We start from the raw sequence: 20927 nt of genomic DNA on the forward strand, positions 1-20927 counted from the left end.
GTTGGTTTTCTGCCAGCTGCCAAGTGTGTCTATGCCAATTATGCATTCTGGCACTGGAGAAATGACCACGGGATGAATCTGGGGACCCACTGGACCCACTGTAAGTTGGATCTGAGCTAAAACGCCATTAATTACCTGACTCTTATAAATCTCTGCTTTAACTGGAGGACCACAACGACGTTTTGGGTTCCCTGGAAACAACTTCAGCTCAGAGCCAGTGTCCAGTAGTCCTCAAATGTCTAATCATTTCCCTTTCCCTAATCCACAGCTACCCTGGTAAAAGGCCAGAAGTCTCCTTGGAGAAGGATGAGAAAAGGACTAAAAACATAAATTGTTGGTAGTGTAGTGGGATCCTTCCTCAAGGGGACCTGGCCTCCCCTTCATTCAAGAAGTTCTGGGTTTATAAACTGGCTCAAGTCTGGAAATTGATTGAGGGGTTGTGATTCTCTGTTTTATAGTTCAAATTACTCTTTTGTCCATTTGACCTAGAAGTTTTCTGCTTACATAAATTAAGTAGGAATGCAGTAGGCTTTCTATCATTTTCAGTTCTAGGAACATTTTAATTAATTAGCCAATGCCAAAGTTCTACATGAGTCAGACTATTCTGATAGCTGCTTTACCTCTGCTGTCTATTGTGATAGCTACACCCACCTGGCCTTTGATGGTTAAGTGCTGCCATTTGGCCCCTGCCACCTTGGGATCCAATTATTCCCGCTGTATTTAAGTTTTGTAGTTGAGTGACTGCAGTTCCCACTGTTAGATCTGACATACAGAGAAGAGCAATTACAGAGCTCTTCAAAGATGCAAGTGATGCCCTCACAAATAATCACTAGTCAAGGGTATATCTTTTGGACCCTGCCAGCTGGGATGAGTAAGTCTAAAATGACTAATCCAGTCCACCATCCCAATCTCTCTAAGCCATTAGAACCCTTCCTCTACATTAAACCAAGGGAGATCAGGCATTTCCAGCTTGCTCACAGCAGGCCATCTGTTAATTCATATTTCAGCTAATCAAGCAAATAAACTACTAGAACCTTTGTTTAACTCCCCAAGCTTCAACATTAAATGCAGAGTCCCTACTTAGTGGGCCCAAATCAATCAATTCAGCCTGATCCAATTCTGTTCCTTCCACCATTATCCTGCACCCTTAATATTCATTCCCATGCCTGTTCTCCAGATTTATGTTTACCGAAATTAGAAAACTCAAGCAGTTCTTTTTGACTATAGTGCACCTCCTCATCGGTCACACTCAACCTCACCTCCAGGGGCCCATCAGGACTTTAGTCTAATTATAGGTCTAGAAGCAAACAGTGGTGTGGGGATGCCTCCTGAGGAGAATCAACATTATCTTGCCTGGCAACTGCCTCAGGGGAGGCTGTCACTGTGGCCTCAGGCAGCACAGGGTCTATCTCCTGAGACAAAGGTGGAAAGGCTGATGGCAGAATGGGTTTGCGAGGGAATGTTGACACTACGGGGGATGGAGAAGCTGTTTCTTCTGGCAAAAAAAAAAAAAAAAAAAAAAAAAAAAAAAAAAAAAAAAAGGCTCAACAGAGTTTACAAGCACAGTGTCCCCAGTTTCATCAGGGTCCTCTCACATGTCCTCATTCCAAGTTGCAGGGTCCCATTCTTTTCCAATTAATGCCCTCACTTTAACAGTAACCACCTGTCGAGGCTGTGCATGTACCTCTTGTTGCAGGTCAGCCACTCACATGATAGAAGCTTGTGTCTGCTTTTACACAATTTCAGCTTTTTCTCTACAGGATATGAGACTCTCACTCAGGGCTATCATAGCAGATTTCAGGCTCAGTATCTGCTTCTGAAGCCGGGAGTTGGAATTTCTGAGTTCATCATTTTCTTTCATTACTTTGTCTGGCAAACTGAGGAGCAACCAACCAACTTCATTATGTTCCTTAATTCTCCTCATATAGTAAAAGGTATTATGTATAGTCATTAAACTCCTTGCCTCTTATGAGCAGTGAATCAGGAGTGCCAAATGCATTTATTTTGCATAATTCTCTAAACAGTTCATGCCAAGTACTATCAGTATTCTCCACACTATTAGAAGTAGAGTCCTTAGCATTTTGGGGTCTAATTATATTAAGCAGCCAACTCCAGAAACCCCAAAACCAATGAAAGAACACCATTCTTAATATTAGGCTCCTCTAGAACCACTTCTGGTACCAAAATTTCTATTAGTCAGGGTTCCCTAGAGAGACGGAACTACTAGTGTGGGACTAAGTGGATAAGTTGGCTGGACTTCCTGGATCAATAGGGACTTCCCTAAGGGGACTTTCCCCTAAGCCAAAATGAGTCACAGCTGCAAGCTAAGGGATTGAAACTTCAACCAATCATATACGGAGTTTAAGCTCTAGCTGCAGTCTGATGTTTTTAACCAATCAGGCTCATCAACCCACAAGTTGATAGAAAATAAGCTAATTCTATAGGACAGAAAAAGGAAAAGGGGAGGGGTCATAAGGGGATATAAGATACCCAAACTAGAAAGGGCAACCCTTCTGGGTCCCCTTCCACTGGGTGGAAGTTTTACTTCCGCTTTCACTTTACTTTGGCTTTTGCTTTGTTTTTGCTCTCACTTTAATAAATCTTGCCACTGCACACTCTTTGGGTCCATGCATTTCTCTACTCGAGCTGTAACACTCGCTGCTGTGGTCCACGGCTCCGTTCCTTGAAGCCTGTGAGACCTCGAACCCTTCGATCAAGAAAAAACCTTCGATCAAGAGAAGACTTCTTATCTCATTTCTGGGGGCCCATCTGGGATTTCTCCAAAGCTGTGAGTAACATTGGACCCCTTTCACTTGCTATTCTGTTCTATCTTCTCACTAGAAGTTGGAGGAAAATACCAGGCACCTGTCAGGCGTTTAAAAGTGGCAAGCGTGGCCACGGACTTAAGACACGGGTGTGAGGCTTCCTGGGAAGGGGCTCTCTAACAACCCCCAACCCTCTGGGCTAAGAGTGTTGGTTTGCCTGGAGCCAGTTCCAACTGTTTCTACCTTTCCTGGGAAAAACCAAGGGCTGGTAACAGGTGGAAAACTGTCTTCCCGAAATCTCGGCACTGACCCAGTGGAGATCATGGCACAGTGAGAAGCCTGTACTCTGCAGCCACCCATGTATGTGTTCCTTGCCTTTTCTGACCCATGCCTCCTGGGTCCTAACATCCTCAGAGAAGGCTTTCTTAAGGCCCTATCTTCTAGGATCTTTCCTACTCCTGAATCTAAGAATCTTTTGGCTAAGAGCTAAGTTGAGTGGGGAGGCGATCCAAAGACCCTTGCCCATGGTGCCCCCAGGCTTATTCTTATGCAAATCGGTATCAATATACTTATACAGGACATGTCCCTCATAACCTGTACCCTGGGCACTATCTGGGACATCAAAAGGCATGTCAAAGGCTGATAGAAGGCATAGGATATTTTTCCTTTTTTTGCTCTAAACTTATTCCAGATTGTAGAGGCTACTTTACCACCTTTCCTGTCTGGGATCAGTGATTAGAACTGTAGGAGGAGCAGGCTGAAGGAGGCAGATGAGACAAGAAAAAGGCGGCTGTGTTAGTCATGGCCCTCAGGCAGATGAACATCGGTGGCTTAGAAAGAAAGAAGGGCTAGGCAGGAAACCCGCCTAACAGGGCTTGTTATCAGTGCAACTTACAGGGGCCCTTCAAAAAGGACTGTCCCAAAAAAGTAAGCTGCCCCCTCGTCCATGTCCCTTGTGCCAGGAGGATCACTGGAAGGCATACTCTCCCCGAGGGTGAAAGTCTTCTGGGCCAGAGGCCACTAACCAGATGATCCAACCACAGGACTGAGGGTGCCCCCGGTAGGCACCAGCCCATGCCATCACCCTTACAGAGCCCCAGTAAGTGTCACCATTGAGGGCCAGGAAACTAACTTCCTCCTGGACACTGCTGCAGCCTTCTCAGTTTTACTCTTCTGTCCCCGACAAATATCCTCCAGGTCTGTCACCATAAAAGGGGTCCTAGGATAGCCAGTCACTAGGTATTTCTCCCACCCCCTAAGTTGTGACTGGGGAACCTTATTTTTCTCACATGCTTTTCTTATTATGCCTGAGAGCCATACTTCTTTACTAGGGAGGGACATATTAGCTAAAGCAGGGGTCATTCAAATCCCTAGCACACCCAGTCCCTACAAATGATTAGCACTCTCAAGACCACATAAAACTCTTCACACTCACTGCCACTTGCTAAATTTATTTAATGTCATGCTTACCAAAATTCACAAGGCCTTCAGCCCAAATCCAACTGACTGCTGAGTGTGCCTCCCCTTACGCTTTAAACCGTATGTCCCATTTCCTGTTCCCAAGCATTGGAACACCACTGAACTGACAAGAAACACCACAGGCTTGGTGGGCCATTTAGTCTCAAATCTAGAAATAACACATACATCAAATCTCACCTGTGTAAAGTTTAGCACAACCATTGATGCAGCCACCTTCCAGTGCAAAACATAGATTACCCTACCTCCACTACTCTCTTGCTTACCATTAGGAGTCTTTTTTGTTTGTGGTTCCTCAGCTTATTGCTGCTTAAATGGTTCCTCCAAAAGTCTATCCTTTTTCTCCTTTTTGGTGCCCTGCATAACTATCTATACTGATCAGGAGTTATAGGATTTTCTTCTACCCAAACCCCATTACAAACGGGCACTAGTCCTGCCATTCATTATCGGGGCTGGGATACTAGAAGGACTAGGAACTGGCATTGGAGGCTTTACCACCTCCACCCAGTTCTATTACAAATTATCACAAGAGTTAAATGATGACATTGAATGAGTCACTGACTCACCCAGAGCAATTTTCAATCTGGCAAACTCCATTCTTGGTAAGTGCCCTATACAGGTGTATCATTTTTTATCTTTTAAATATGTACCTTATCTATGTTTAGATATATTTTGATATACAAATATTTACCATCGTGTTACAGTTGCATTTGGTATTTAGCACAGTAACGTGCTGTACAGATTTGTAGCTCAGGAGCTGTAGGCTATACCATATAGCCTAAGTGTGTAGTACGTTATACCATCTAGGTTTGTGTAAGTACACTTTATGACATTTGCACAACAGCAAAATCACCTAAGGAGACACTTCTCAGAACATATACCAAACGTTAAGCAACACATGGCTGTATAATCAAAATCACAGGTTATTGTCTCTGTTAATTTAAAATTATAATACTTAACTTTGTCCTTGACTGTATAAATGTCTCAACTCTTTAGTTCCTTTGGAGTTTGCATTTACTGAGAGTAGGCAAAAGAAATATATTCAAGTATAACAAATTTGGACTCTTTTGTGATAGAAATCTTTATATAGAGCTTAATCCATCAAAATAAAATCTTTAAAACATGAGCCTTCATATATGAAGTGGACAGTTTCAACTGTGACAACCTATATGCTACTGAGGAATGTGTTTCTACTGTATTCTTTAAGGAAACATATGAAGTACAGGAGTCCTATGTGCCAGCATCGCTTAATGATAGTTTTTTGGAGATTGTCTGCATTACCAGAGCAGACTCGGCAACCTGAAGTTTATGACAATTTCAGAGCTTTGGCCTGAGTTGAAACAATTCTGACCTGGGAATAGGGAGCTGGATCTTATTGCTTACCAAGAAATATACCACAGTTAGTGTTCCTTTGCCAATTCAGAGTTGGGCAGCCTAAGATCCAGGTATCATTTTTAGGTATATCTTATATTGAGCTCTATTATACCCAAATTAAGCAAGTGTAAAGATTTTCAAAGATTTTCCCCTAAATCACATGGCTCCTATAACCCTTTTGTAGAAGAAATGAGACATCTGAGGGCATCAAGTTTAGACCCATTGAGAGGAAGCCCAGGATGATTGCCCTGGAGTCTTTGTGAAGGGAATCTGGATGACAGCAGAGTTCTAGTCTAAGAAAACCATTCTCATAATGCGCGTCTGAGACAGCTGCGTGGCTTCTGTTGACTTTCTGATGGCTTTTATTTGTCTGCTCAAAACAAAATTTTGCTGCAGTAAAAATGAATCCATTAAAGGTTCCCATTTTTGACATTTTAAGGTCAGGTGTTCCAACAATAATCCAAGAATCACCACATCAGGTAAACCAAACTTGTTTCTTCAAGCCTCAGTAAAACACATACCAGTTATCTACAGGTATTCTGATAGAATGGTAGGACTTGAAATCCCTGAATTTAGTAGGCTACTCTCTGCTTTGGAAAAATCTTTCCATTATCAAGTTGATAATTTTTTCAGCTCCTCCAAAGTGTCCTCTAAATTCACCATTTACTCAAGGCCTACCTGATCATCATTTTAAATTGGAAACTTCCTCACTCTTTCAAAATTCTTGATTCTCATTACCCTGCTTTAGTTTTTCCATTGTTCCTTATCATCTACCATAAGCATAATATCCTAATTTAACATGTTCGCTGTCTGTCTCTACAATGAAACTGAAAATGCTAAGGGATATTAGTCAGCATTTTTGTTTCTGTGTTTGACTTTTATACTGAAAACTTAGAATAGCATTTGCCACATAATAAACAGTACATAAATTTTTGTTAAATAAATTAATGATAATACTCTTCTAATAAATTGAATTGCAAAAAGAAATGCTTATTGAAATTACAAATGTTGAAATAAGAAATTTACATACAATTATTCTAGATATTTCCTTCATCTGCATTTTTTATATATATATATATATATATATTTTTTTTTTTTTTTTTTTTTTTTTGAGGTGGAGTCTCCCTCTGTGTCCCAAGCTGGAGTGCAGTGGCGCAATCTCCACTCACTGCAAGCTCCACTTCCCGGGTTCACGCTATTCTCCTGCCTCAGCCTCCCATGCAGCTGGGACTACAGGCGCCCGCCACTGAGCCCGGCTAATTTTTGTATTTTTAGTGGAGACAGGGTTTCACCGTGTTAGCCAGGATGGTCTTGATCTCCTGACCTCGTGATCCGCCCGTCTCGGTCTCCCAAAGTGCTGGGATTACAGGCACGAGCCACCGCGCCCAGCCCTGCATTATATTTTAACAGTTCTTTGGCCAGGATGTCATCAATATACTATAGTAAATATTTGCAAGGCAATTTGATATGTCTTATCTATCTTTAAGCTCTTCGAGATGCGGGCATTCTTACCAATATTTCTAGATCCTGGCATAGTATGTACATAGTGTTGAGTACACAGTAGGGCTTAATGACAATTTTTTTGACCTTCTTGCATTGACTAACTTGTATGTATTTTCCTTTCCATGAATATCAATACCTGCATCTACATAGTCAGGAGATTTTAGTCCGTTAATTCCTAGAGCACCAATCTTCCCAATATTCTTTTATATATATATCCAGTGGCTTCTCCATGATACCTAAAAATCCTCTATTATTGCCTCAGTGGGACTCACCTTGGGTCATCTAGTATGTATATTTATTTTTGCAAGAGTAAATAAGACAGTGTTTTAGTGGTTTCAATTGGGGTTATTGATAACTTATAACTGTATATGAATATGTATTCATGTTTACTTACTGGACAGTTACTTGATTATAATTAAGAATTTATATATATTATATATATTATATATGGATTTATATATATTATATATATTATATATGAATATATATATTATATATATATGTGTGTGTGTGTGTGTGTGTGTGTGCATTCTTTAAGGTTGCATAGGCCAGGCGCTGCAGTTCATATCTATAATCTGAGGGCTTTGGAGGGACAAAGCAGGAGGATTTATGAAGGCTAGAAGTTTGAGACCAGCCTGGGCAACATACTGCGATTCTATCTCTACAAAAAAAAATTAAAAAATTAAAAATTAGCCAGGCATGGTGGCATGTGCCTGCAGTTCTAGCTACTCAGGAGGCTGAGGCAGGAAAATTGCTTGCGCCCAGGAATTTGAGGCTATAGTGAGCTCTGATTGTGCCACTGCACTCCAGCCTGAACAACAGATTGAGACCCTGACACTAAAAAATATAAACAAATAAAAAGAAAAGGAAAGTTGCACAATGCCTATTCTATGGGATAGAAAACTTTTTTCTACTTCATGATGCTAAAAGTAAAATTTATATTTTGCCTCTTCTTACTGAGAATAAGGATTTTAGGGCTTCCCACTAATGGTGATGTTTTATAGCATCTGCCTACACATTTTGCAGTTGTGTGTAAAACACAAATGGGATCAATTCATTTCTATACCCTTTCTTAAGTATTAGCCTGGGGAAAGCACTTGACTGGCTTGTCTGGTGATTGTTCGGTGACAAACAGCCGAATCACTTCACCCCATCTTAAAGGAGCCATATTCATTCTCATAATTTGCCTCATTTGGTCCTGTCAAGTCATCTACGCTACTTCTTAGGACTTCTTACCCCTAATAAATACCAATTTTCTATTATTTAACCTCCTACTTCTCATAATACAAAAATCATGCTACACCTTCAATTTGACTTTAATTACAGCCACATAATTTTAATGCTTAATATTTCTCAATATAAATCAAAATAGATATTACCCAATATTTTATTCAAAAATTTACTTTTATATTAATTTAACCAGAAAATGACAAACATTCATGTACCATTATCTCAAATTTAAAGGATAAGGTGTCAAATGCTAAAGCTAAAAAGGAGTTCTGAGAGATTCATGGTTTGATTACATCAGTCAAATCTTACCGTCTGATAGAGGAGACAAATCGAAAATTGCAACCTACTGTGATGTGCACTAAAAAAGTCTAAAGCATGAAATATTCAAAAAATACAAAGAAGAGACACATTATCTGGATAGATGAAAACACAGAATGTCTCCTGAAGTATTGGGGAAGAGGAGAGCAAGTGAGGAGACATACTTTAACTGAATCCTGAAAGGTCAACAGAGATTAGCTTGGTGAGAACACTTTACTCACAGGTAGAGTCTATTCAAAGTTCAGAGGTTAGAAAGAGCCCACCAAAGTTGCATAGAGAACTGCAAAGAGTTCAGTACGATTGCAGAAAAGTATGTGGCTGGAGATGAATGGGAGGTGCCTGTAGGAAATGTAGTCAGCGATTTCAAGAAAAGTCTAATTATCAGTTACCCATATTGTCATGCCAAAGAGTTTGGATTTATTATGAAAGTCTTGGAAATACACGAAACAATTAAAACAGAGTGCCCCTTTCAGTAAGCACATGAGCATAAAGATCCGAAGTGCCAGAAGGAAATCTGGGGATATGATAGATTTTCAGGAGTCATCAGCATACGGATGGCAAGTGAGTTCATGGTATGTAGAAAAACAAGGAAAAGGACCGAGAGAACACTGTCAGCCCTTAAGAAATTTTAGACCAAAGAGTCAAAGGAATTAAGAATAGCATGAATGGCTGGGTGTGGTGGCTCACGACTGTAATCCCAGCACTTTGAGAGGCCGAGGAAGGCAGATCACAAGCTCAAGAGACTGAGACCATCCTGGCCAACACGGTGAAACCCAGTCTCTACTAAAAATACAAAAAGTAGCTGGGTGTGGTGGCATGAGCCTGTAGTCCCAGCTACTCAGGAGGCTGAGGCAGGAGAATCGCTTGAACCTGGGAGGCAGAGGTTGCAGTGAGCTGAGACTGTGCCACTGCACACTCCAGCCTGATGACAAAGCAAGACTCTGTCTCAAAAAAAAAAAAAAAAAAAAAAAAGAAATAGCACGAATGAGGATTGTCAGAGAATGCAAGACACGTTTCTCAACAGTGCTGTGGCAGACAGTTCTAACTACATCCTTTTCCTTTCTTTTCAACCAAATCTGCTATTTTGTTTAGGTATCAACATGGCAGCAAATTCGGAAAGTTTCCTCTCCTGACTCCAGGAAATGTTCTGGATTCACTGGGTATCAGCCAGTATTTGTCATGCTGATCGAAGTTGGGAGAAGTTGTCTGGAAGTAAGCAACCAAAGCTAAGATGAGCTCTGCTGAGACCTACTTGCTACAAAACATTTGCCCTTATAAAAAAAATGGAGGGCTGCACAAAAGAAGAGCCTTTTTGTGTGTGTTACTGCTTCTGCCTTTCTGTTTTAGAGGCTCCTGTTTTAGGATGCCAGCACTGGTAGTCTTTGCAATCAAAGGATGCACAAAGAAATGTCCTTAAGTGTCTAGACCTTGTTGACAGCTGAATTCAGTTCTACAGGCTTCCTCGATTTATTTTTACATATCACAAGTAAATGCCTTTGCTGTGCAAGCTGTCAGTGTGCATATGTGTTCATTTCTGTATGTGTGTGTTTGTGTGTGTGTGAGAAGCAGAAAGACAGAGACAAAGAGCTAGTTTCTAGCTTGCATCCTAATAAATTATCTTGTAGATGTAGTTGTTCAATGTCCTAATCTTATAAAGAAATAAAGCGGCCAGGCATGATGGCTCACGCCTCTAATCCCACCACTTGGAGAGGCTGAAGCAGGTGGGTCACCTGAGGTAAGGAATTTGAGACCAGACTGGCCAACATGGTGAAACCCCGTCTCTACCAAAAATACAAAAATTAGCCAGGCATGGTGGCTCACTCCTGTAATCCCAGTTACTTAGGAGGCTGAGGCAGGAGAATCGCTTGAACCTGGGAAGTGGAGGTTGCAGTTAGTGGGGACTGCATCATTGCACTGCAGCCTGGGCAACAGAGTGTGAGACTCTGTCTCATAAAAAGAAAAAAATAAAAGAAATAAAGTTACAGCTGAAATAAAACACAAAATCCAGCTATATAATGAGTGTTGGAGAAACACAATTAAAAACAAAATAATCTCCCCAATGATAGCAGAGAAAGACAACTGCTTTATTACTGAATAGGCATTAAACCGGAATATGATACATATCACAAGAAATCTGCTAAGAGATTATGAAGATGGAAAGAAATCTATCCTTTTATCAGTCAAGCAGATACAACCTATGATGGGTATGATTTCAAGGTAAAAGCTCATCCACAAGTAAGAGAATTTAAAGTACATCCTAAATTTGCTTGGTAATTAGGGTGATCATCTGTATTAACTAGTTGGTTTTATTCAGAGAAGAAACAAACTTCTCATATCTTTATGACAAGATACACTTTTGCAACATAAAGCAACACTCCAGTGGAAACTGTGAGATTTGGATGATCATTCCCTTGTTTACATTTCAGAGTTGTGGCTTCCAGGTCTCTGGGATAGATTCCAGGGTCATAAAGATGACAGAGGCCAATCCAGCTTTCAACAGGATTTATATACATTTCAAAAAGAGGAGAAAGTTCTCACAAGTACAAGTTTTCTAAAGTAAATGCTCTAAGAAAAAGAAAGGAAGGGAAATATCTTCCTTTCTTTTCCTTTCCTTTCCCTTTCTTTCTTTCTTTCTTTCTTTTTCTTTCTTTCTTTCCTTTCTTTCTTTTCTCTTTCTTTCTCCTTCTTTCCTTCCTTTTTTCTTTCTTTCCTTCTTTTCTTTCTCTCTCTCTCTTTTGTTCTTTATTTCCTTCCTTCCTTCCTTCCTTCATTCTTTCCCTTCTTCCTTCCTTCCTTCTCTTTTTCTTTCTTTCTCTCTCTCTCTCTCTTTCTTTCTTTTCCTTTTTTTGACTGAGTCTTGCTCTGTCACCCAGGCTGGAGTGCAGTGGCATGATCTCAGCTCACTGCAACCTCTGCTTCCAGGTTCAAGCAATTCTTGTGCCTCAGCTTGCCAAGTAGCTGGGATTACAGGCAGGTACCACCACGCCTGGCTAATTTTAATTTTTGTACTTTTAGTAGAGGTGGTGTTTCACCATGTTGGCCAGGCTGGTTTCAAACTCCTGTACTCAAGTGATCTGCCCACCTCAGCCTCCCAAAGTGCTGAAATTACAGCCATGAACCTTTGTGCCAGGCCTTGCCTTCCCTTATCTTCAAAAGGGAGAATTAAGCATCTTCTTTTTTTATTTGTATTTGTTGTTCTATGAAGCAGCTTCAAAAAGACCAAAAATGAGGCCTGGATCTTAAACTTATGCTGAGTGTCAGGTCCTGATTCTGCAAATATTTTTAAAATTTCTGTTCAGAGTGTAAGATACTTACAAATGACTTTTTGCTGTAAGAATTAGTCATTCAAACCAATGTGTTTCCATAGCATTTGCTTCATAAATGATTATACTCAGTAAATTGTATTGCAAATAGAATGGTCAACCTATTTTTCTGGGGATTGTAGCTTATCTATCTTATCTGTCTTTGCAGCCCTAATGCCTTTCACAGTTCCTGATACAAGGAAAGTGATGAATAAACACTTATTCAACACAAATTTTTAGTGATTATTAAAACAACAATTAACATGCCTTTCTTAGGAAAAAAGAAAAAACAAACAGAAAAGAATTCTACTGAAAGCACTATTATTTATGTAAAATTTCAGAAAGCTTAGATTAAACCTATCTAATATCAGTAAAAAGGGTAGTTTTATTACAAGTTAATGAGGACTGTTGACATAAAATATTCAAATTTATGTCTTAAAAACCTACCATAACTCTTTAGAAAGCAACAAGTAGCTTATTAAAACACTTCAACATACTTCTACCTAGAATGTAGTGCAAATTTTTTTTGAAATTGTGTCTTTATTTAATGTCTAAATGCTAATCATTTCACCTGATGCATTTATTGTCCAATAAGATCAGAGTCACGTTAATTATTGCCCCTCACAGGAATGCACTTAAATAATTACACCAGCCTTGTCATGGCTGCTGCTTTGAAGAACAAAGGTGGTAGAAATATCTTACATTCTGGAATATTTACATACTCTTATTTGTCCTACATATTTATGAGCCTGAATACCTAAAGGATGATTATACTAGGAGACTGAAGGGTATTTCAAATTACAACCACTATATATCTTTTCTTCCTGTGAGGATAATGTTTTTATTATCTTCACTATGTCCTTATTACCTGAACTGAAACTGACTTTTAAGTTTGATCCTAAATTAGTTGCCACAAACTGAGATATTTTATTTCAGATAAATAATGTTATATAGCTTTGAGATCTTTGAAAACGAAAGATTTATTTTCAGGCTTAGGACTATTCCAAAGATTGCTGAATGTAAATTAGTGTTATAACCCAACTTACTGGCTAAAATTGTTCAGTAAAAGTCATGGTCTTACTAGTAAATTCCAGTTAACTCTAAATGTAACTGAAGACAATTCATTTAATAACTTTCTTCTCCAGCTATTATACTCAATTTTACTTTGTTCAAGGTGGGTCTTTATGCATGGTCTGCTTTGGAGAATAGGTGATGTTTATATCTCCCATCTCTGTGACCAGTTAACCTCTTGTTCAGTTTGTTTTTAATATGACGACTCACACATACTAGTAAGGCAACTTTCCATAAGGAATGGCATTGCCTTTTTCTGAGTAATGTGGACTGGCAGATGTTGTGTATAAGTGTTTGCTGAATCATCTGATTGAGGCATTTCTTCTTAATCATAGGTGAGGGGAGCTAGTGGCAAACTGTAAGATGTGCCACTGAGACCCCCCTTCAAGTTCAGCTCTTCAGAACCTGCTTCAGCTGCATGAAGTGTGTTTACTGTAAGTCTCCCTATCTTCTTCAAACCAGCCGGTATACAGCAACTGAACAGGGTAGGAGTATAAGGGGCAGTTCATTTGAGCCTGACATGGGGCACTGAGATAGGCAACACCAGCTTCAGAGCCATTCTGAGTAGCATGATGAAACCTCATACCATCCCATTCTGTCCTCCCTGAGACATGAATCATCCCTTTGCCCAGCACATATAACCATGTGGTCCACCCTACTGGCCTATAGGAACTTAGTAGCCAGCTTGATAATCAGAATGACTATGGTGGTATCATTGTGCTTGTGCTTAGGTAAACCTTATTTTACTTAACAATAATTCCAAAGCTCAAGATAAATAATATTGGCATACTGTCATAATTGTTTTATTGTATTAATAGTTATTGTTATCTCTGCTGTTCCTAATTTATAAATTAAGCTTTATGATAGATATGTATATATAGGAAGAAATATAGTGTATATAGGATATGGTACTACCTGCAATTCCATGTATCCAGTGGGGGGTCTTGGAATAGATCCACCGAGGATAAGAGGGAACTACTGTATTAATTAATGGGGCCACTCCTCTTTGCATACCTTACATTCCAAATGCATATATTCTTTCTACTAGAGCCACAGAGCCATCAAAGTTCTTCTGTTAGCTACATGCTGCATCCGAGATGAGACACAATTCTCAGAAAGTATTGACTCCAAACTGGCATTTTACCTGTTCAGGTCTTTTCAACACACTCTTTCATGCTGACAGCTTTTGGGCGGGTCAGTATGTCATCTCATGGTCATGGGCCTGCTTGCTCTTCTCCTTTGCTATAAACTAGGTCTTGTTCTAATGGAATAATAACGTGTTTTGATGCCAGTGGGACCAAAACTCTGCAAGTCCACAAATAGCAATGTTTGCTATTGCCCTAAAGGTAAGAATGGTACCCCCATACTAAGAATGTGTGTATGGGAGGTAAACATGGAGCACTCATGGATATAAACATAGGAATAATAGACACTGCAGACTACTAGGGAAAGGGTGGAAGGAGAGGGACATGGGTGAAAAAATTACCTATTGGGTGCTGTGCTCACTACGTGGGTCTAATATACTATGTAACAATTCTACATATGTGCCCTCATATCTAAAATAAAAGCTCATTTTTTAGAAGAAAAATTGCTGTAAATAATGAAGAGAAAATGGCAGGGCTAATATTTTGGGAATCTTAGAAAAGAATTATATTCAAATTATATAAGAAGAAAGATAGGAGTTATTATCTTAGTCTGTTTTGTGCTTCTACAAAAAATACCTGAAATTGGGTAATTGATAAAGAACAGAATTTTTTTAAAATTTAATTTAATTTAATTTTCTCACAGTTCTGGGGGCTGGGAAGTTTAAGTTCAAGGCACCAGCAAGTTTGATGTCTAGTAAGGACCCCATCTCTGCTTCTAAGATATAACCTCCAGAAGGAAGAAACACTGTTCTCCACATGGCAGAAGAGAGGAACTGAAACTCATTTCTTAATGCCCCTTTTAAAAGTAATTGATCTACCCCTGTGGGCAGACCCCTCCTGGCCTAATCACCTCCTAAAGGCCCCACTTCCCAATATCATTACACTGATGATTAAATTTCAATGTTAGGTTTTGAGATTAATATTCAAACCATGGCTGTTGTCTATTTGAATTTTGCCTTCAAAAACTCCATTCACTTATATTATCATGTGGAACACCATACTTCTTTGAGTTTGCTTCTTTCTTTTTCTCTCTCTCCCTCTCTGGAGATGCCTTCTCAGTTTCTCTTCATTCAATTTATTCTGTTCTTTACATGTGTCTATTATTGAGAGATCAATGACAGTTCAAGTGGCTTCTTATTTTTAATGCTTTTGTATCTCATTTTCATGCCTTTAATTATTATTGATGGAGACTGATAATTTCCAGGTCTCTTCTGCCAGCTCAGATATCACTAATCACAGCTGGATTTACATATACACTGCTTATGAGACATCATTCAAATCACGCTGCTCAAAAGATGAGCCAAGATCTTTTTATTCTTAATTGGTGTGTGCGCGTGTGTGTGTGCATCTTTCTATACACAGCACTACTATAGTTCACCCACAGCCCAAGTCAGAGACTTGTCACAGGCCACAGCCAATCATGTCACAGCAACTTAGTGAAATTGTATGCTTTTGAGGCTGCTAGCCCAGAATCTGAAGCCAGAATCATGCTTTTTTAAGTAACTGCAATATCTTGGGCAATTTGTGCAATTATTCTATGCCTTAATTCCCACATCTACCAAATTGAAATTAAAGTAGAACTCAACACAAAGGTTTTTGTGTGGGTGAAATACATTGAGATATACACAGCACCTTACTGTATAAACACTGTATGTGTCAGCTACTGTTGTGTTAAGAGTATTATGATTGATAACATCGACTAAATCTCTCTCTCTTGCCTTACTGCTATTTCTCTAATTCAGAATTCTATTATTTTGCAAATATCACTGAAAAAGCTAACTTCTCTCTTCAGTGTTGCTGTTTCATAATCCTTTCTGTATATTACAGTGATTTTACTAAAATGGAAATAGGATTAAGTTGCTTCTTTAAATGAAATTCTTTAATAAGATTATACAATATTTTATTATATGATAATTCTTGTTCCTCCTGACTAACCACCTTATTAGGAATTTTCTGGTTATCTTTCTACATAAAATTTGGATTTGACTTGACAGTGATTGCAGAAAGCATATTTCTATTTTGCCATTATTTTATTACATTTATAGATTAATATTGACAGAATTGTCATCATTATGTTGTGTTTTTATTCCAAGACATTACATGCTTATATATTTGATAACAACTTACTTTAAATCCTCCAATAGTATACAATTTTTCCCTTTAAAAATCATGCACATTGATTGTGAGGTCTGTTTCAAGTTTTTTGCTTTGCAAAATAGGGTGTTTTCTAATTATATAATGTATACATTATGAACAATTTATTTTTATTTTGTATTCACGTACGTTAATCATTTACCATCATGTTTAGAGTCACTTTTTTCAGTCTTGGCTCCTGTATACTGAAAGTGTTGAATAGTATCATCTGTAAATGATGACAATTTTGCCTCTTTATTTCTTATGCCTTGTCAAATCTTAATAGCTAGATACAAGGATATTTGCTGCTAGTTATAGCAGATGAACTAGAATATGGCCATCCGTCTTGCTAGACTAATTAGTAAGGCTGGATAAAATATGAAAGATAATGTGTTAAAGGGCACCTGAGAGCTCTACCAAGCAGCAGAGACTTGAGGATGCAAGACTCCAGAAAGAAGGGAAGCACATGAACATAAATTAGGTGTCTGTTCGGATTTTTGCTATGACACATTTGCCAATTGAAAGAGGCAGAAGGAGGCATCTAAAAATCTTGAAAGTCAAACTATCTATGCAACAGCATTTTGGACCTGGTGTTCTGAAAAATGAATTCATGTCAGATTGAAGAAAAGCATAGGGAGATGTGAATGATATGATCCGCTGAACAAGGTGTGTCTTCAACATAATCTCCTATTAGGGCAACATTCACATAAAAGAAATATATTGAGATTATGTAGAATTTTGATGCTGACTGGCCATCAATTCCAGAGGACACAATAAAGAGATTTTCTGAGTCAGAGGAATTGGAAGATAAGGCTATCTGGATAACCATATCAGGACAGACATGACTGAGAACAAATAATTGTCTATAATAGAACATGGAAATTCTTCCTTAGAATGTAGTAAAGGGACTCCTTTATTCCTATGTGCTTCTGCCACAACTCTGCATAGATTCTTTTGACTTGACATAAATGCCACAGATTTGTTTTTATTTCAATGAAGTCCAATGACAGGAGATCCACCAATAAACTGGAGGTAGCAGGTAGCTATTGAAAGGAAGTTTATGAAATTATTAGAAAATGCCTTATTGAAACTCTCTATTACCCATCTCCTAGCATTCAATATCCGCCCTCATCAAACTCTATTAGTAAATTTAATAATCACCTTTTGCACAATCAAATTTTTATTATGTTGGTTGTTAAGTGGGACATACACTATGGTTCCAAATTTTCTATATTTTAAAATGAATTTTCTTCATTTATACTTCATACCATTCTACCAATTTTCCTAACTGGTTGAATTCATTGATTTCTGATTAATTTCTCATATTATATAAGCCTTGAGAGAAAATATGTCCTTCACACTCAAATTGTTTGTTTCCAGTGCCATACAGTTAAACCTTTCTTTTATTCGGCATGTATTTCAACCTTCCTTGTCTCTCCACAAATCACTGTCCTTTCTTCCCTTCACGATTGGTAAATATTTTATTTTGCAAAGAGGATGGGCTAATTAATTGCTAAATGTAACAGTTTTATATAGGAAAATACACTGAAATTAGGAATATGTATTCAAAATGACATATAACAAAACCCATTTTTTCCTTATCAATGTTATAACCAAACAATGTTGAACAAAATGATGTTACTCAAAAAGACTTTCCATTATGTCATGTTGCTTAAAGTCACAGATTCCAAGAACTTACCAACAACGTTAAGCAAGGATTTACTGTACTTAATATACAAATACCTTTTTTTTAAAAAAATACCAAAATGTCTCCTTCCTTTGCTAAATGCTGATTGCATACATTAAATCTCCAGTTGCTCAATGAATGCATATTCTTTTAAAAAAACAAGCTGTCATAAACTGTTATAAGAGTAGAGCAAATTAGCAATATACTTTTACCTCCTTTGTGATAGACAAGTGAAGCAAGTTTTGAAACCAAGTTAATTCTGAATTTAAATCCACAATTTATTTAAAAATAGAGAAATTTTATGTAGTATTTTTCAAAGGTCTTTAGTGTAACAAATTAGTGAGATGAAATGGTAAAATGTGCCAATTGGCTTCCTACCATAGTTCGCTTATATATCACTTGCATTTTAATAAAAATCCTTATAGATTTCTGAGAAGACCATTATCCTTAACAAACTAATACAAGAACAGAAAACCAAATACCACATGTTCTCATTTATAAGTGGGTGCTAAATGATGAGAACACATAGACACATAGAAGGGAACAACACATGCAGAGGCCTTTCAGAGGATGGAAGGTGGGAGGAAAGAGAGGATCAGGAAAAAATAATTAATGGTACTAGGCTTAATACCTGGGTGATAAAATAATCTGTACAACAACCTCCATGACACAAGTTTACCTATGTAACAAACCTACACTTGTACCCCTGAACTTAAAATAAAAGTTTAAAAAAAAGAAAATAAATTTAAAAAGAATATTATATGGTTCTGAACACTTATTTCTGTTGATCAAATTTTCTTTGTTAGCATGTAATTATTCAGTACCACCCACTTGTACAATATTTATTGCATACATCAGTGTTTATAATCATTTTTAACAATTAAACATTTTTTTATTAATCACTGAGTAGGATTTTATATGTATGATTATAATGTAATGTATTACATCACATATACATACATAAAATGCAATATATCAAGTTGATATAAGCAGAGATTATCTGCTTGAATTAATTGTGGAGATCATGGTATGCTAGATCCTCAATTTCCAATTATATCTGTTTACCCTTCATTAGCCACCACTGTAAAAGAAACAAGATTTATTAACCACTTGATGACTGTCTATTCTAGAACGTAGTGACTGCATTATCAAAATGCTTATACCATTTCATCTCGAAGAATAACCTGGTATAGAAGACAATGTCCAATACTCAGATCAAAAGAAATGAATTTGCTTCCTGATTGTATCAAAACTCAGTGGTAATCTGTTAGCAATTCACTTAAACTCTTTTAAGGCTTAATGTAGTCATACAACTATGAATGCATTATCAAGCAGAGTTCACATCATTTTCAGAATTGTTATATTATTTTATGGACCTCTGTGTTTTGAATATATAGTTGGTAGCTAGCTGCTGCACTAAACCATGAGAAAGGAAAGGACACCTAACATTCTGAACTAGTCTAAAGCTCACAGGTAGGGTTATGTGTTATTACAAGCTGGCTTGATGCTCACAGCTAGAGACCACTGTTCTCCTGGTGAACATAAACAATCTCACAGAGCATAACAACGTCAAGTCACTTTGAAGGGATGATAAAGTGAGACAAAACAAGGTCACCATGTACCCCATAAAGTACCCAAACATCCTCCTCTTTCTGCTAAAATGAATTATGGCTGCTTCTTTACCTAGTCTGTCCTTCCTGTAGATAGGATTTGTGGAGGTTCCCAATTATAAACTTGTCTGTCTTCCTGACAGCATCCAATCATGATCAAAGCCTGAATCCTTGGACCCTCCCCTGAATTACCTGACCAAAGCTCAAATCCTGTAACAGGTCTTTCTCTTACTGAGAGAGGCACTATGGCTTTCTTTGCTGTGTGTTTTCCTTTCATGCAAAGAGTCATAAATTCAACTTGTTCAACTATAGCTGTGTTCTTGGTGACCTTTGTCTAGAGATCTTTGACAACTGAAATTTGTTCCATTTAAATAACGCTGATGCTTTGCAATGAATGCTATTTGAAATCTTTATTAGCAGTTATATAACTTCTGCTCTAGCACTCTATGTGTTTACTTCCAAAATTAATAACATTCTGAAATGTTTATAATATTCTATACTTACATGTGTTTCTCCTTCAAGATTTTAATTTGTTATGTTTCATAGTAATATTTGTTTTAACAGTGTACTTATGTGATAGTTATTATATGATTTAAATCATATCTCAGTTGAAGTTTTCATCCATAGGCCACATTAATCATTTTAATAAGTCATGCAGATTATATCATTTCATTTTAATAAACAGTGTGATTTAATAGTTTGTTTACCTTATAAGTATAAACCTAACTCTATTGATCTTGAAATGCTTAAAACATGATTTTTTTGTCTTTTCTTAAAGTTACTACCAATAATAAATCATATTGTTTTAATTCTGAAATAAGTATTTGGAAACTATTTCAATTTTGAGACAGTGAAATATGTTATTTTTGTGGTTGCATAATTTTATTATACGGAATTAACTGACCATATCGGATAGTTTCCATCTAATATACTCCAGTATGTCTTTTATGCTAAATATTTAAAGTGATAGAAAATATATTTTGCTAACATTGACAGAATTAGATTTGACCAATTTTATCTTTATCTTTGTTTAACTGAAGATAATTGGTGCGTCTACAATAGAGGTCATTGCTGTATCTTTAAAATTTAATCTATAATCCTTATGGAAAAGATTGCAATATTTTTGCTTCCCTTAGTTGAGTATTCAGTTTTGCAATTTTTTAATCACAGCAATAATAAGCATTTTTTAGGAAGGATGGAGTAAAGATTACAGAGTTACTAGTTTTATAAGCAAAGCATATGTGAGGTAAGTACTATATTAGGTCATATTTATTTCCTTTTGACCTGAAAACTTATTGAGTCTCCCAGAAGTT

The 20927-nt window shown here is 37.6% G+C and overlaps 1 long non-coding RNA gene across 2 annotated transcripts in view; it reads right to left on the reverse strand.

The window, feature by feature from the left end:
- LOC139363629 (uncharacterized) overlaps positions 1–20927 on the reverse strand; it is a 67108-nt gene that overhangs the window by 18551 nt on the left and 27630 nt on the right. Inside the window, exon 3 of one of the 2 annotated variants that reach the window (XR_011624346.1) lies at positions 16260–17360. The exons of the other annotated variant lie outside the window; for it this stretch is intronic. This is a non-coding gene — a long non-coding RNA (uncharacterized lncRNA). Of the gene's footprint in view, positions 1–16259; positions 17361–20927 lie in introns of those variants that run through there. 2 annotated transcript variants of the gene reach the window in all.

This window comes from Macaca nemestrina, chromosome 6 (genome assembly GCF_043159975.1).
Source record: "Macaca nemestrina isolate mMacNem1 chromosome 6, mMacNem.hap1, whole genome shotgun sequence".
Classification (NCBI taxonomy): domain Eukaryota; kingdom Metazoa; phylum Chordata; class Mammalia; order Primates; family Cercopithecidae; genus Macaca; species Macaca nemestrina.